Source organism: Puma concolor, chromosome A1 (assembly GCF_028749965.1).
Source record: "Puma concolor isolate L17-30 chromosome A1, mPumCon1.1.hap2, whole genome shotgun sequence".
NCBI classification, from domain to species: Eukaryota; Metazoa; Chordata; class Mammalia; order Carnivora; family Felidae; genus Puma; species Puma concolor.
This window is the reverse complement of record NC_141667.1, coordinates 144,528,657-144,546,676: the sequence shown is the minus strand read 5'-3', so window position 1 is coordinate 144,546,676 and position 18,020 is coordinate 144,528,657. Positions and strand designations below refer to the sequence as shown.

General features: G+C 37.0%; 1 long non-coding RNA gene across 3 annotated transcripts in view; it reads right to left on the bottom strand.

Annotated features, from left to right (window-relative positions):
- LOC147584531 (uncharacterized) overlaps positions 1–18,020 on the bottom strand; it is a 158,853-nt gene that overhangs the window by 33,344 nt on the left and 107,489 nt on the right. The window contains exon 2 of one of the 3 annotated variants that reach the window (XR_015250704.1): positions 8,360–8,385. The exons of the other annotated variants lie outside the window; for them this stretch is intronic. This is a non-coding gene — a long non-coding RNA (uncharacterized LOC147584531). The remainder of the gene's footprint in view (positions 1–8,359; positions 8,386–18,020) is intronic. 3 annotated transcript variants of the gene reach the window in all.

Below are 18,020 nucleotides of genomic sequence, written 5' to 3'. Positions count from 1 at the left end.
TCACGATCTCGCGGTCCGTGAGTTTGAGCCCCGCGTCGGGCTCTGGGCTGATGGCTCGGAGCCTGGAGCCTGTTTCCGATTCTGTGTCTCCCTCTCTCTCTGACCCTCCCCCGTTCATGCTCTGTCTCTCTCTGTCCCAAAAATGAATAAACGTTGGAAAAAAAAAAAAAAAAAGAAAAGACCCATCAATATGCTGCCTACAAGAAACTCACTTTAGATTTAAAGACACATACAGACTGAAAGCGAAGAGATGGAAAAAGATATTCCAAGCAAATGAAGAGAAAAATAATCTGGGAGAACAATATATATATCAGGCAAAATACACTTTAAAACAAAGACTGAAAGGAGCACTTGGGTGGCTCAGTTGGTTAAGCGTCCGACTTGGCTCAGCTCATGATCTCACTGTTTGTGGGTTCAAGCCCCACATCAGGCTCCATGCTCTGTCTCTCTCAAAAATAAATAAATGTTAAAAATTTTAAAAAAAAACACAGACCGAAAAAATACAAGGAAGGATATTACATAATGATAAAAAGATCAATTCAACAAGAGAATATAATAATTGTAAATACCTATGCACTTAACAGAGAAGCACCTAAATATAAAAAGCAAATACTAACATATATAAAGGGAAAAATTAACAGTACAATAGTAACAGTAAGGGACTTTACCACTCCACCTATACCAATGGATATTTCATCCAGATACAAAAGCAGTATGAAAAAGGGTTAGAATGACACATTAGAACAGAGGGATTTAACATATATGCACAAAACATTCCATCCAAAAACAGCTTAATATACTCCTTTGCAAGTACACATGGGTCATTTTCCAAGATACATCATGTATTAGGCCACAAAATAAGTTTCAAAAAATTTAAGAAGACTGAAATCATATCAGGCATCTTTTCTAACCACAACAATATAAACTCAAAATCATTACATGAAAATAAAAATGGAAAAAAAAAAAACAAACCAGGACAAAACAAAATAGAAACATGTGGAACCTAAACTATGTGCCACTAAACAACCAATGCTTCATACAAGAAATCAAGAAGAAAACGAAAATTACCTGGAGAAAAATACAAATGGAAAAAAATGGTTCAAAAAGTGATGCAGCAGGGGTGCCTGGGTGGCTCAATCAGTTAAGCATTGGACTTCAGCTCAGGTCATGATCTCAAGGTTTGTGAGTTTGAGCCCAGCATTGGACTCTGTCCTGACAGCTCAGAGCCTGAGCCTCCTTTGGATTCTATGTCCCGCCCTCTCTCTGCCCCTTCCCCACTCACTCTCTGTCTCCATCTTGGTCTCTCAAAAATAAATAAACATTTTTTTAAAAAGTGATGCAGCAAAAGTAGTTCTAAAAGGAAACTTCGTACTGAATAAGTCCTCCCTTAGCAAACTAGAAAAATCTCCAACAATCTAACCTGAAACCTAGAGAAATGAAAACAATGACAAAGTTTAAAGTTATTAGAACACACATTAATAAAGATCAGAGTTGAAATAGAGACCAAAAAAAATTTTTTTTCATGGAAAAAAATCAATGAAACTAAGAGCTGGTTTTTTGAAGACATAAACAAAATTGATAAACTTTTGTCTACAGCTCATCACAGGAAGAAAAAAAGGGCTAAAATCAAATTCAGAAAAGAAAATTCCAAATGGCATACAGAAATAAAAATATTTTAAAGACTACAGTGAAAAATTACGGACAAAAAATATTTTAAAAACTGCAATAAATATTACAATGAAAAATTAATAAATTCCTAGAACATACAATCTAATACTGTATCAGGAAAAAATAGAAAATCTGAACAGACTGCTTACTAGTAATGAAATTAAATCATTATTTAAAAAAATCTAATAAACTAAAATCCATTATCAGAATGATTCACAAGTGATTCATACCAAGCATTTAAAAAGTTAATACCTATCGTTCTCAAACTATTCCAAAATAGAAGAGGAAGGATATAATTTGGACGTTTCCAAATTAATTCTATAAGGCATTACCCAGATACTAATACCAAATATACTACTATAGAAAAGCAATTTATAGGTCAATAGCCCTGATGAACAAGATGTAAAAATTCTCAACAAAATATTAGTAAACCAACTCAAATACATTAAAGGAATCCATCACCACAATCAAGTAGGGTGTAAATGATTATGAGGGGATAGTTCAATATTTGAAAAATAATCATGATATAGAAAATTAACAAAATGAAAGGTAACAACCATATGTTCATCTCAATAAAAAAAGAAAAAACTTTTGACAAAATTCAACACCCATTCATGATAAAAAAAAAAAAAACTCTCAACAAAGACGGTATGGAGGTAGTATACCTCAACATAATAAAGGCCTTATATGATGAATCTAGATGACATCCTACTCAATGGTAGAAAGCTGAAAGCTTTTTCTCTAAGCTTAGAACAAAAGCAGTAGGTCCACCTTTATCACTTTTATTCAACACAGTACTCGAATTCCTAGCTACGACAATCAAACAAGAGAAAGAAATGTCATCCAAATTGAAAATGAAGAAATAAAACTGTCAATGTTTGCAGTTGACATGACACTATACATAGAAAAACCTATAGACCCCAACAAATAACCCTTAGAACTAATGAATGAATTCAGTAAAATCCCAGGATGCAAAATCAGTAAACAAAAATGTGTTGTATTTCTATACACCAATAACAAAGTAGCAGAAAGAAAAATTAAGAAAACAATCCCACATACAATTTTATTTAGAAGAAGAAAATACCTAGGAATAAATTTAATGTAGAAGAAAGAAATTGGAGAGGACACAAATAAATGAAAAGATATTCAACGTTCATGGATTGGAAAAATTAATATTGTTAAAATACCTGTATCACCCACAGCAATGTTCAGAATCAGTGCTATCTCAATCAAAATATCAAGAATATTTTTCACAGAACTAAAATGAATAATGCTAAAATTTGTATGGAGCCATAAAAGACCCCAAATAACCAACAGAATATTGAAAAAGAAGAATAACCTGGAGGTATCATGATCCCAGTTTCCAACCTATACTATAAAGCTATAGTAATCAAAACTGTGGCACTGCCATAAAAACAGATACACAGATCAATAAAACACAACAGGGAGCCCAGTAATAAACCCATGCATATAGGAGCAATTACACTATGACAGAAAAGACAATAATATACAATAGAAAAAAGTCTCTCCAATTGGGAAAACTATACCAATTCATGCAAAGAATGAATGTGGACCATTTTTCTTACACCAGATTCAAAAATACACTTAAAATAGTTAAGGAACTAAATGTATGACATGAAGCCATCAAAGTCCTAAAAGAAAATAGAGACAAACTTATGGACATCACCCTTAGTGATATATTTCCAGATCTGTCTCCTCAGTCAAGGAAAACAAAGCTTTAACAAACAGATGGGATCACATCAAACTAAAAAGCTTATGCACAAGTAACAAAATCATCAACAAAATGTCAAGGCAACCAAGTGAATGGAAGGTATTTGAAAATGGTATGTCCGATAAAAAAAGTTAATACGCAATAAATATAAAAAGTTATACAACTCAACAGGAAACAAAACAAATAATCTGATTGGAAAGGGGCAAATAACCTGAATGGACATTTTGCTAAAGAAGACCTACAGATGGCCAACAATCACATGAAAATTTGTTCTTCATCACTAATCACCATGGAAATGCAAACTGAAACCACAGTGAGATATCACTTCATACTAGTCACAATGGCTAGTATCAAATACGTATGAAATAATAAGAGTTTCCAAGGATGTAGATAAAAGGGACCCTCATGTCTTAGTGGTAAAAATATAAATTGGAGCAGCCACTATAGAAAATAGTAAGAAAGTTTCTCAAAAATTAAAAATACTATATGATCTAGTAAATATTTTTATGTGTATTTACCCAAAGAAAATGAAATCACTCACTTGAAAGGACATAAGCACCTCTAGGTTTATTGTAGCATTATTTACAATAGCCAACAAACAGAGCAATCTAAGTGTTCATTAATAGACTAAAAGATAAAGAAGATGTAGTATTTATACAATGGAAAATTACTCTGCCATAAAAAAGAATGCTATCTTGTCATCTGTGACAGCATGGATGGACATGGAAGGTATTATGGCAAATGAAATACATCAGATAGAGAAAGACTAATACCACATGATTTCACTTATATGTTTTATCTAAAAACAAATAAAACAAACTATCAAACAAAACACACACGCACGTACACACGCACACACAGGGAAAAACAAACAAACCAACAAACAGAAATAAACCCATAAATACAGAGGACAAAAATAGGCAGCTGCCCCCTGAGGGGATAGGTGAAGTAGGTGAAGGAGATTAGGAGGTATAAACTTCCAGTTTTAAAATAAGTAAGTCATCGGGATGAAAGTACATAATAGAGAATATAGTCAAGAATACTGTAACAACTTTGGTTGTAACAGTTTGTAATTACACTTAGCGTAGGGAGCATTTTATAATGTAGGAATTGTAGAATCACTATGTTGTACACCTACAAATAATGTCAACTACACTTCAATTAAAAATTATTTTAAAATTGTATCACAGATTATATGATGACCTAAATTATGACCACAGAACTATGACCACAGGAAAGAAGTAGCTTTGGAGAGAGTCGGGAGATAAAATCTTCAAGGTCTGAGGGGGTATAGCTTGGGGTTAGTAGATGACTGAGACATAGTGGGCCACATAATAAGACATTCAGAGCTGAAGGTTTTTGGGAGAAGGGAGGAAGGATAATATGGATATGGTAATGAGCAAACAGGGAGGATCTCTCTTTTACTTTGGATCCGACAGTATGAGAGATGTGGAAAAAAAAAAAAAAAGAGCCAGCATTTGAGAAGCTTCGAAGAAAACAGTTCATTTAGGAAAAGGGCAGGTTTTTATTAGAGTCAGAAGAGAGAAGAATGGTAAAATATGGAGGAGTTCACTAATTATTGATTTTGGCTTTTAAAGAGCACAGTGGAAGGATTAAAGAAGTTAGAGAATGGAGGGAGATGGGATTCAAAAAAATAAAAAGGGTGGTATTAAAAGCCTGAAATATGTTAGAATCCAGAGCATAATGAAATAACTGGAAGTCTTGAGCTTCTGGCAATCACTGACATAACCATTATCCTGATGGTACCATTACCGTTAGTCCTACTGGTCTCAAGGCAGTGTTGTCTTGCCAGTTAAGAATTAAAGGTAATGAGGGCAGCGATCTCTTTGACATTGGCCTGAGGAACATTTTTCTAGGTATGGCTCCTCAAGCAAAGGAAAAAACAAACAAACATAAACTATTAGGACTACACCAAAATAAAAAGCTTTTCTTTTTTTTTTAAATTTTTTTTTAATGTTTGTTTATTTTTGAGACAGAGAGAGACAGAGCATGAACAGGGGAGGGTCTGAGAGAGAGGGAGACACAGAATCTGAAACAGGCTCCGGGCTCCGAGCTGTCAGCACAGAGCCCGATGCGGGTCTCAAACCCACGAACCGTGAGATCGTGACCTGGCTGAAGTCGGACGCTTAACCGACTGCGCCACCCAGGTGCCCCAATAAAAAGCTTTTCAACAGTGAAGGAAACCATCAACAAACAAAAAGTCAACCTCCTGAACCAAAGCATAGAAGGAATTCATACAACTCAACACCGAAACAGAACAGAACAAAATAAAACCCACAAGTAATCCAATTGAAAAATGAGCTGAGCGCCTGACTAGGCATTTGTCCAATGAAGACATAAAGACGGGCAACCAACACATGAAAAGATGCTCAACATCATTAATCATCAGGGAAATGTATATGAAAACTACAATGAGCTGTCACCTTATACATGTCAGAATGGCTAGTAACAGACATGGAGAGATAACCAGTGTTGGCAAGGATATGGGTAAAAAAAAACAAACAAACAAAACACTAATTCAGAGAGATATATGCAACATTACTTATAATAACCAAGATATGGAAGCAACCCAAGACTCCGGCAATAAATGAATGGATAAAGAAGAGGTACTACACACACACACACACACACACACACACACACACACACACACACCATGGAATATTATTCAGCCATAAAAAAGAATGAGATCTTGCAACAACATGGATGGACCTTATACTAAGTGAGTTGTGCAGAAAAAAACAAATACCCTATGATTGCACTTATATCTGGAATTGAAAAAACCAAACAAGGCAAAAACAGAGCTATAACTTAAGGGAACAAAGTGGTGGTTACCAGATGGAACGGGGGTGTGGGTAGGAGCCAAATGGGTGAATGGGAGTGGGAATTACAGGCTTCTAGCTATGAAATGTATAAGTCATAGGTATGAATGGTACAACACAGGGGACAGAGTCAAAGGTATTGTAATAGCAGTGTATGGCGACACACAGTAGCTACACTTGTGTTGAACACAACATAACATAAAATTGTTGAAACACTACATTGGATCACCTGAAACCAAGGTAACATTGTATCAAGTACAATTCAGTGAAAAAATTAAGTGTAGTGGGTGAGGGGATAATTGCTTTTGGTTAGCTCTATGTCAAGAGCCATTACTGAAGTCATCAAATATGCTATGACCTCACTGTAATGGATGAAGTGTATTCTATTGTATAGACACAAAATAATTCACAAAGTTAACTCAATAAGCACTATTAAATGCCTACAAGGTGCCAGTCGCAAATGCTAGGGAGGCAGCCCAGAAATTCCACTATGGATTTTGCCTTGATTGAACTGGAAATACAACAGGGAAATATACAGGATGAGAAAGGGAATGAGCAATCCTAAATTACTATCAAGTGCTCAGGAGCAGTGGGCATGGGATAGAGGGTGGTGAGAAGCGAATGAAGCTGAATTACTAGGCAGAGATAAAAGTGTTGGATTGAATGAGAAAATAAACAGCACCTCTGGAGAACTAAAAGGACATAAAGCTTGAGACGACAGTGGATGGTGACTGGACAGTGGCATAAAGCCGAAGCAATGAGCAAATGCAGAACACACAGCCTTGTACATCTTGGTACAAGATTTTTGTTTCCTTTCATTTTGTAACTACTAGACAGTTGTATAGTTGCCACTTTTTTGCTATTATGCATGACCTGTTTGTTGTTTATGACAATGACTGTGTCTTAAATTTTTTTTTAATGTTTATTTATTTTTGAAGGAGAGAGAGACAGAGTGTGAGTGCGGGAGGGGCAGAGAGAGACACACACATAGAATCTGAAGCAGGCTCCAGGCTCTGAGATGTCAGCACAGAGCCCGACGCGGGGCTCGAACTCACAAACCCGAGATCATGACCTGAACTGAAGTCAGACGCTCAACCGACTGAGCCTTCCGGGCACCCCAACAATGACTGTGTCCGAATCTTTCCCTTTGGATGCTCTCTCTAGAATTGTTCAGTGGGAAGAAAAACAACATGAATATTTTAATCTAATTTTAAAACAATCTTTAATTAGTAAAGCCTCTTCCCCTCTGCTTTTCCCAAAACTTTGTATGACCATTTTTAAATTCTTTATGATAGATGAATCTTGAGGTCTCATTTTATTTCTTTACTTGTGATACTGAGCATTTCTTTTTCACTTAAACTTGGCTATATCTATTTCCTCTTCCCCTACCAGATTAGTACATGCCTTTTGCTTATTTTTATTAGAATTTTTTTTCTTTACTTGATTTTGAGAGTTTATTCTTATTGGTATAATTAGTTTTTCACCTTATAATAATATTTTTCTGGTTTATCTCTGTCTTGACTTTTATATGATGTTGTTGCTATACAAAGATGTATTCTTGTTTTTTTACATTTATAATTTTTATGGTCAAATTTTTTTTGAGGGAGGGAGGGAAGAAGGGAGAGAGAGAGAGAGAGAGAGAGAGAGAGAGAGAGAGAGAGAGAGAGAGAATCTTCAGCAGGATCTATGACCAGTGCAGAGCCTGACGCAGGGCTCATTCTCACAACCATGAGATCATGACCTGAGCCAAAATCAAGAGTAGGATGCTTAGCCCGATAAGCCACCCAGGCGCCCCTCCAGTAAAAAAATTTAATAGTCTTTTCATTTATGATTAAATATCTCATGTTATACTTAGAAAGGCTGTTCCCATTGTGAGATCTGTGGGGGTTTTTACTAGAATATCTGTGATTTGTCTTTATTTTTTGTTCTCTGTAATTTTTATACAACTAGAATATGGAGTCTGAGGAAGAATGACTCAAAGATGTCCCTAGGATTTAAACCTACAGATTAAGAAACTAAACATGCCATTACTTAAAAGAAAAAAGTACAGGAAGAGGTGCCAAGGAGTAGCTCATGGTAGAAACAGTTTTGTTTTGGGGGCTGGAATATTACTTACCTTCCAGAATTCTCAATTAACAGCTCCTTAAAAAAAAAAAGGTTAAGTGATCCTAATTGCCTTATAAGATTATGACACTCAAAAAAAACCAAGAGCTTTAGAAAGAAGCCCAGGTATCAGTCACATACGTTCACAGCACAAGTAGCCTACAGGATTATCCAAGCAGATTCCTGGTACAAGTCACTGTAAATTATCAAGAAAATAATTTCTCTTCTGCCCTCCATTAAAAGTGTGCTAGGGATATGCCCCTGAAAATGGCTATGATACATCATAGCTGGCTGGAATCTAAGTTATATTTAAGGTAAGTGGTTCTGAAAGGAGATAAAATGAAAATTCATAAAGCCTTTCACAAAAGGTATCACGTTGATAATTATAGTTATTAGTTCACATCCAAATCTTCTAGGTGGACTTTTGTAGCTCTCTACTGTCTGCCCATCTGCAAGTATAATAGGCTTCATTTCCATATTGTAGTCCTCATTTGAATATCATTTCCTGTTTACTCAGAGCCAAGAAGTGAGTGCTTTTGGGCAACATATGGACAAGTTGTGTCCAGATAATAATGGAAAGACAGCATCTCATCACCATGATCAACAGAAATTGGAAACTATGGGGAAAAAGTTGCTGTTCTTGATTAAATATTAGCATTAATATTTTAGTAATAGTAACTATGAAATGTCCTTTCTCTCCTTGAATTCATTAAGCCACCAGAGAAGCTTTATAGACTCATTATCTTATTCACGTCGGGCTTTTCATCTATGAATCTCAAAGACTAAAAATTAGATTTAATAACTTTTGAGGTCATGGGACTTTTCACATGTACAGTATTATCCAGAACATCTACTTTATCGACTTGACTTTGACTGGCAATGTGATCTCTGAACTTCAAAAATTTAAATTCCACAAAGGTCCTTTTTTTGTTCAAGTACAGTACAAGTACAAAGACTGCACAAATCATAAAGAGATACCTCAATATATCATCACAAATTTGAGCACAACTGTGAAAGCCCAACCAATGCAATAAATAGAACACATCAGCACTTCAGAGCATCACTTTTTTTAACATTAAAAAAAAGATGGCTTTTTTTCCTCCTCCTTTCCCGCCTTTTCTTCTGCCTTCCATTATTTTTTATCTAAATGGAACTACCATCTTTATAGTTAATGAATCAGACACTACACTCATTAACCTCAGTGAAAAGCATTCTGAAATATTTGAGTACCTAGGTACTATTTGTTTACATTTTCTATCAAATCTTAACCTCTGGTTCCAAGTACTGGGCAAGTGAACTGATGTTTTAGGACATAAAAAATTCTCCATCTCCAAATATGTTCACATAGATGTATCCCTAATCATCAGACAGTTTTTCTTGTAGCTTGTGGTTAACTCTCCATAATTTCCAATAAATAACACTAATACTTTATATAACAGCACAAAAATATTTAATTTGCATTGCACCACTAGAAGTTTGAACTTTTGAGTTCAGTGTGAATTCCAAGACCCTAACTCTTACATAAGGGTCAATTCCTGAGTTCTTTGACAGACCCTGAGTGGAGTTTGTCTTCATATCTGACTACTTGGCTGCCTCATTTATCTTTTCTAATACTTTACTTAATAAATACTTATTCTTGGGGTGCCTGGGTGGCTCAGTTAGTTAGGCGTCATGATCTCACAGTCCTTGGGTTCAAGCCCTGCCTCGGCCTTTGTGCTGCTGGCTCGGAGCGTGGAGCCTGCTTCAGATTCTGTGTCTCCCTCTCTCTCTGAGCCCCTCCCCTGCTTGTGCTCTCTCTCTCTCTCAAAAAATGAATAACATTAAAATAAATAATCTTGGGGCGCCTGGGTGGCGCAGTCGGTTAAGCGTCCGACTTCAGCCAGGTCACGATCTCGCGGTCTGGGAGTTCGAGCCCCACGTCAGGCTCTGGGCTGATGGCTCAGAGCCTGGAGCCTGTTTCTGATTCTGTGTCTCCCTCTCTCTCTGCCCCTCCCCCGTTCATGCTCTGTCTCTCTCTGTCCCAAAAATAAATAAACGTTGAAAAAAAAAATTTAAAAAAAAAATAAAATAAAATAAAAAATAAAATAAATAATCTTACTTACAAAAATATTTTATAGTGCTCATTAATTCTTAAGTCCCCAATTGGTGGACAACAATTTTAGTCTAAGCTGTCTGGTACATGGGCAGTTACACAACTAAATGCATTTGTGTGTGTGATTAATACCTGTATTTGATTTATGCAAGTAGCTTTTCTATTATTTTTAATTTTAAGAATTTTCTAGTTGATAAAAGTTACAGTTGTAGCTAAGGCTCCACTCCTTACCATTTGTCCCTTTTTGCCAGGTGGTACTCACTTCCCTCAAGTTGCTCTCTAAAGTTTCCATATATATTTTTATATTTTTTGAGTTTATGTTTATACTCATAAATAAGATATTCATTCTATAATGTCATATCCTTTTACAACTTGATTCTTTATTTTACATTATGGCAGTTATTTCTGTGTAATAAAGCCATTTTTATATCTATGTAACATTTCACCAGTGAATAAACCAGAGTTATCCATTCACCTATTAGTAAAAATCAAGCTGCTTCTATGTCTTTGCTAATATATCCATGCTACAATGAACACTGTTATTCCTGGAGGTTTAAATTAAGCTGAGTAAAACTATGAAGTGCAGTCTTTAACTTTACTAAGAATTTCAAATTATTGTCCAGAGAAGTTACACTAATTTTACTTGAAATGACAATATGCGAGTGTTCTCATTTCTCAAAACCTTGTCAATATTTTGCATTGTAAAACACTTTGTTGTTCAACGACGATGGGGTAATGGTGTGTTTCCATAGCACTGAATCGGAGACAGTCCTACAACTTGTAGTTACAAAAAAGGCGGGAGGGTAAGATGCGAAGGGGAACTTCTACATGGCTTAAACATCCAAGTTCAAAACTGTGGCTTTAATTAAAAAAAAAGAAAAAGTAGGATTATTAGGCCATCATCCATGAATGCAGAAGGTTCCTATTTTTGCATTTATGATACAACATACTACTTTAAGTGCTCTGGAAATCCTAATGAGTGTGAAAAGATATTTATTTTTATAGTATGAATATTTATGACTGGAAACTTACAGCATTACCAACTACTGGGAGAAAGTGGACTATCTTTTAATCAAAGCTGCTGTTATTTCATAAAGAAAGTTACACATATCAGAAAAATATTTTGGCCCCAACTGAAATATGTGTATGTGTGGGTTTTTTTTAATATTTCATCCCCTTTCTTCGGTATTTTGACAGAGATATTCAACTTCCTATTTAATTCCTTCACAGATAATCGACATCCCAATTACTTTCTTCTTTCTCCTCAAGAACTTCATTTTCTCAATCACGTTGCCCTTCTCCTATCTTTTCCCTTCTCTTACATGAGGTTTTCCACTAACATTTCATCTAAGCTCAAAACTCTTTTTGATTATTACCCTATGTTTTCCACCATTGCCTTCATACGCTTAACTCTACTGCTAAGGTACTTGAAAGAGTAGATTGCCTCTTTAACACTCATTCATTGCACAGGCTGCTTACGGAAATGTGATGTCTGCCAGAAGGCTCCAGTGACCAGGGTCTCACGGTGTTTCTCTTTATTAACTTCTAAGGATCCATTTCAACCCCTGTCTTAGTAAAGTGTTTACAGTATGTGACACTATTCATTTATCACTCTTTTAAATAAAACATCAGTTATTGGTTGTATTCCTGATAACATACATTATACAATTTATTTTAGAATGTTAATTCACGAAGTTATTCTTAATCACCTAGAATACAACCATGTGGGACTAATACAATTAATGTTCTTTCTTTTTTTTTTTTTTTGCTTTCAGTTCTATTATTACTATAATTATCTATAGATATACTGATGTGCACTGCCTTTGCACTCAGTGTTTTGAAATTATCGTTAAGGGGACTTTGAAAGTTTACTTTCAAAAGTAACATTACTGGGGCACCTGGGTAGCCCAGTGGGTTGAGCGTCTGACTTCAGCTCAGGTCATGATCTTACGGTCAGTGGCTTCAAGCCCCGCATCAGGTTCTGTGCTGACAGTTTCGATTCTGTCTCCCTCTCTCTCTGCCCCTCGCCCATTCATTCTCTCTCTCTCTCTCTCTCTCTCTCTCAAAAGTAAATAAACATTAACAAAGAAAAGGTAACGTTATTGAGAGCAAGGGAAGCTGGCAGAGTAGGAGGATCCTGAGCTCACCACCTCCCACAGACACACCAAGGTAACAACTACATGTAAACAACTCATTCTGAAAATGACCTGAGAGCTGGCCTAACAGATCTTCCACAACTAGAGGCATAAAGAGAAGGCCCTCATGGAGAAGGGAAGAAGGGGCAGAGATACATTTGGGAAGCAAACACCCAGTATAATGACCCACAAGCACGAGGGATAACACGGGCTTAAAGGGGCCAGGCGATCAAGCCCTGCTTCAGGCACTACCACGGGGACCCGCACCAGGAGGATGAGACCTTACATTTTCTGGCTTTGAATATTGGTGGGTCTTTGCTCCAGGAGCTTTGAACGTTAGTGGGGCTTCACTCCTGGAGAGCCAGGAGGCGATAAGAAACCAAGTCCCCACTCTTAAAGGGCAAGCACACTGCATCATTAGGTCTGAGACCCAGAATAGAAGAGGCAGTTTTCAAACGAGGGTATACATGAAAATTTATGGACTAATTTTAGAACGCATGCCAGAAAAGCAGGGATGTGCAGGAGTTTCCTCACAAATGGAAGTATTGGCAGTTACTGTGTTTTCTTGCCCTCGTTCTGCTTAGCTGGCCACATGCTGCTGAGAGTTCATTCTGACACTCTCCATCTATCTGCCTATCCAGCTCTGATGCTCCCCTGTAGACCGGTACCACCCAATTTGTTTGCACTGGAAGGTGCTCCTGGAAAGCGGTTCCCACCCTATCACACACAGGGGGGAGCCTCAGTTGGCACTAGTGTCCCCCGAGAGTGACTACCATATTGCCAAACCTAGCAGGCACCTAGCAGGGGCTAGAGCCCTGCAAAGTAAGGGATACCCTGTGCAGGGGAGGAGTTAGCCCCATGCACTAACACACCAACGTGTTGCTACAGGAGGATGTCTCAGCAAGCGGAATCAGGAGCAAGCACCACCCACCAGTGTGCCTGCCCCAGTCAGGGCACAGGCACAACAGGCGGGTGCCGGGAGCCCACACAGACAACCCCCCTGGAGCACTTTTGTTATTGGCCATCACAAGAGGCCTTTTACATAAGGCACCAGGAGACAGAGCTGACCTACCTAATACGCAGTCACAAACACAGAGAGTCAGACAAAGCAATGAGATAAAGGAGTAAGTTCTAAATGAAAGAATAGGACAGAAACACAGGCTAAATGGAGATCAACAACCTGTTTCATATAGCTTTCCAACTAATGGTCATAACCATTCTCACCAGTCCTGAGACAAGAATGGATGAGCTCACTGAGAATATCAACAGAGATAGAAAAAAAAAAAACAAACAAAAACCAATAATTACTCAGAGCAGAAGCATACAATAAATGAAATGGAAAATACAGCAGAGGGAATCAACAGCAGATTACAGGATGCCAGATAATGAGTCAGCAATCTGGAAGACAGGGTAGTGGAAAGCAAATAAGGTGAAGAGAAAAGAAAAAAAAAAGATTTAAAAACTGAAGACAGGGAAAAGTAAAAAATTAAAAATAAATAAAAAAATAAAAATGAAGATAGGTTAAGCGACCTACCCACATCAAGCATAATACCATTCACACTGTGGAGATCCCCAAAGAAGATAGAGTGAAGGGGGCAGAAAACTGATTTGAAAGGAACTAGTAACTGAAGACTTTCCTAACCTGGAAAAGGAAGCAGACATCCAGGTCCAGGAAGCACAGAACACCCTCATAAAGATGAACCCAAGGAGCTTCACACCCAAACACATAATCATTTAAATGGCAAAAAGAAAAGGCAATAACTAGAACTAAAATAACTATGAAATGAAAATTTTTCACTGGTGAGAACAAACCAACAATAAAGGTGGTATATCATTTGCTTATAAACCTGGTACAAAGGTTAAAAGTAGTAAAATTACTCATATCTATAAAAATTAGTCAAGGGACACAAAAAATAAAAAGGTAAAGTGTGACATCATATACATAAACTGTGGAGGGAAGAATAAAAACTAAGTGCTTTTAGAATGCGTTCAAACTTAAGCAATTATCAACTTAATGTAGGCTGTTGTATAATTAGGATGTTATATATGAAATTCATGGTAAACAAACTGAAAACTTCAGTAGGGCACAAAAATAAAGGAAAGGAATCCAAGCATAATATTAAAGAAAGTCATCAAATCACAAAGGAGAAATCAAGAAGAAAGAGACAAGAAGAACTACAAATATAACAGTAAAACAATTAACAAAATGGCAGTAAGTATATACCTATCAGTAATTATTTTAAATTTGTTTTGATGTTTTTTTTTTAATTTTTTTTAACGTTTATTATTGAGAGACAGAGAGACACAGAGCATGAGCAGGGGAGGGGCCGAGAGATGGAGAGACACAGAATCTGAAGTAGGCTCCAGGCTCCGAGCTGTCAGCACAGAGCCCAATGCGGGGCTTGAACTCACAGACTCTGAGATCATGACCTGAGCCGAGGTCGGATGCTCAACCAACTGAGCCACCCAGGCGCCCCTCAATGTTTATTTTTGAGAGAGACAGAGAGAGAGCATGCGGGGGGGGGGGAGAGGGGGAGAAAGAGAATCCCAAGTAGGCTCCATACTGTCAGCTCGCAGCCTGACACGGGGCTTCAACCCATGAACTGTGAGATCATGACCTAAGCTGATATCAACAGTCAGATACTTAATCAACTGAGCCACCCAGGCATCCCTTGTTTTTAACTTACCAAAATTATTTTAAATTTAATGAGGAAGGATTTATAACATTACAATACTAAGTTTTTCAACTTTGAGATATATAGATATATAGATATATATATGTTTCATTTTCTTCTTTTTTTTGTTTTCAGTTTCTGCTAGTTTGTTTTTGGTATCACGTTTATTTTTCCTTTTCTTTGAAATATGTGTAATGTAGTTTTGCTATTGTGAAGAAATCTTTCAGTAAATGTCCAATGGGTTGTTACAATTTTAATAAAGCCTATGGAATGTCTGTATTTATAGTGTTTCTACTACATTAAACAATTAAAAATTTTAAGGTATTGATTCTCCAATTATATTGAAATAATATTTGAAATAATACACTTTTCCTCACTTTTATACCTCTGTAGCTGTTCATGGCTTATTGCTTTCTGTACACCTTCTAAGGCAATATTAAATAGTAATATCATTAGCAGGTATACTCAACTTATTACTGATATTAATGGAAATGCTGAGTTTAGAGTCATTGTATGTGAGGATGACTGGGATAAAGATCATCTGTTATGTTAAAGAAATAACCATTATTCCTAACATTAAAACTCTTTTTTTTTTTAATTTTTTTTTAACGTTTTATTTATTTTTGAGACAGAGACAGAGCATGAACGGGGGAGGGGCAGAGAGACAGGGAGACACAGAATGGAAGCAGGCTCCAGGCTCTGAGCCATCAGCCCAGAGCCCGACGCGGGGCTGGAACTCACGGACCGCGAGATCGTGACCTGAGCTGAAGTCGGACGCTCAACCGACTGAGCCACCCAGGCGCCCCAACATTAAAACTCTTAAAATAATCAACAATAATTCAAGTGTTTTTAAGCATTTATTAATAAAATGACTATAGTAATGTAACTAGTAATAAATTTATATTAAAATATCCTTGGGGCACCTGGGTGGCTCAGTCAGTTAAGTGTCTGACTTCGGGCTCAGGACATGACATCACTTACAGTCCTAAGTTCAAGCCCCACATCGGGCTCTGTGCTGACAGCTCAGAGGCTGCTTCGGATTCTGTGTCTCCCTCTGTCTCTGCCTCTCTCTCTCTCTCTCTCTCTCTCTCTCTCTCAAAAATAAACAAACATTACAAAAAATAAAAAAAAATTCTTAAACCAACGTTGAATGAATAGGTTAAAATTTGCATCCTGGATTTCCACATACTCAAAGGAAATAGCGGCCCTTGTATATCTCTCAAGTATACCCTGAAAAGAAGGAAAAAAATATGAAGATCGTGCTTTCAGAATAACCTGAAGACACAGGATTCCTAACTATCAAAAAAAATAATAATAATTAAAAAGAGGAAAAACAGTATAGCCCAGAGCATGATCTTTTTATGTCACTTCTCTACCTCATGTGAGCCACAAGCCTTAAATGACGAAAAGCGGATCCTTTCAGAGCAAAAAGAGAAATCCCTAGCCAGATTAAATGGGAAATAAAAGAGAAGATACATATTAGTAACATCAGGGGTGCCTGAGTGGCTCAGTACATTGAGCATCCAACTCTTGATTTCGGCTCAGGTCATGATCTCAGGGTCATTAGATCGGTACCTACATTGGGCTCCATGGCTGAGTGTGGAACTTGTGTAAGATTCTCTTTCCTTCTCTCTCTGCCTTCCCCAACCCCACTTGCTCTCTCTTGGAAAAAAAATAATAATAACATCACTACGTTTTCTGGTCATGGTCCTCACTATGCAAGAAGGGGAGAAAACTATGCATCAGGAGAAGGTAAGGGAGAAGCCTGTGGGGATGCACTGATTTAGTATCAGTACCAAGTCACAGCTAAATCTCTTAGCTTTGGCCTTTGGAAGGGCCTAGAAGTAATGACAGCCCAGTATGAATGAGCCCACCTTGCACCGAGATCTCGGTTTCAAAACAAGTATTTCAAAGGCTGTTGCAGAGTTTTATCATTACTCACAAGCAGGTCACATAGAAAAAGAATAACATAACTGAGACAAACTGTAACATATTATTTGGGTTAAGTCCAGAAATCAACTCACAGTCTTTAGTGTTTCCTCCACCAAGTGCTTAGTAGTAGATTCCCGACCACAGCCACTGATCCGCTGTATTAGAGCTTAAAAAAAAAAAAAAATCACAAAACTGTCTACAGTCAAATCTCTTATTCAAATTCCAAGATTTTGGAGTTGTAATTCAGTCCCAGAATGAATAAAAACCATATTGTTTGTAACTTCGGAATGAGACCGCACATGTTCTCTTGTTTTTAAAATGAACGTTCCTCTCGTTCATTTAGTCGATGAATGGTGATAAATTTACATGTATGTCATTTTGCCCTTGAATTTATCACTAGTGTCTATTTAAATTGGTCTTTTCCTAGGAGGCAAGAACCATGTTAAATTGATCCATCTACGACTCAACACAACAGATAATTTAATGAATTTTGCCTTAATGATAATGATGGCTTAAAAACACTACAAAATTGGAAGTTTCCAGATTTGCCTCCTCTTACGTCTGATGGTCATTGCATTGATTGTGATGAACAGATGGTGTGTGGAGATTCATAAGCTATTTCACACAGAGATGATACTCTTTCGTAGCTTACCTCAGCCTCAAATATCACATAACCTTATGGTTTTTGTGGGGTTTTTTTGAATGATAAATATTGCCAGGCCTTCCAAAGAATGCTGCTAGCTTTTAAAAATCTTATCAACAAAATATAACAGCGATCAGGAACAAAATGTTAAAAGGATAACGGTCATATAAATTCCGGTGAGCATGTGTCCAAGTGTT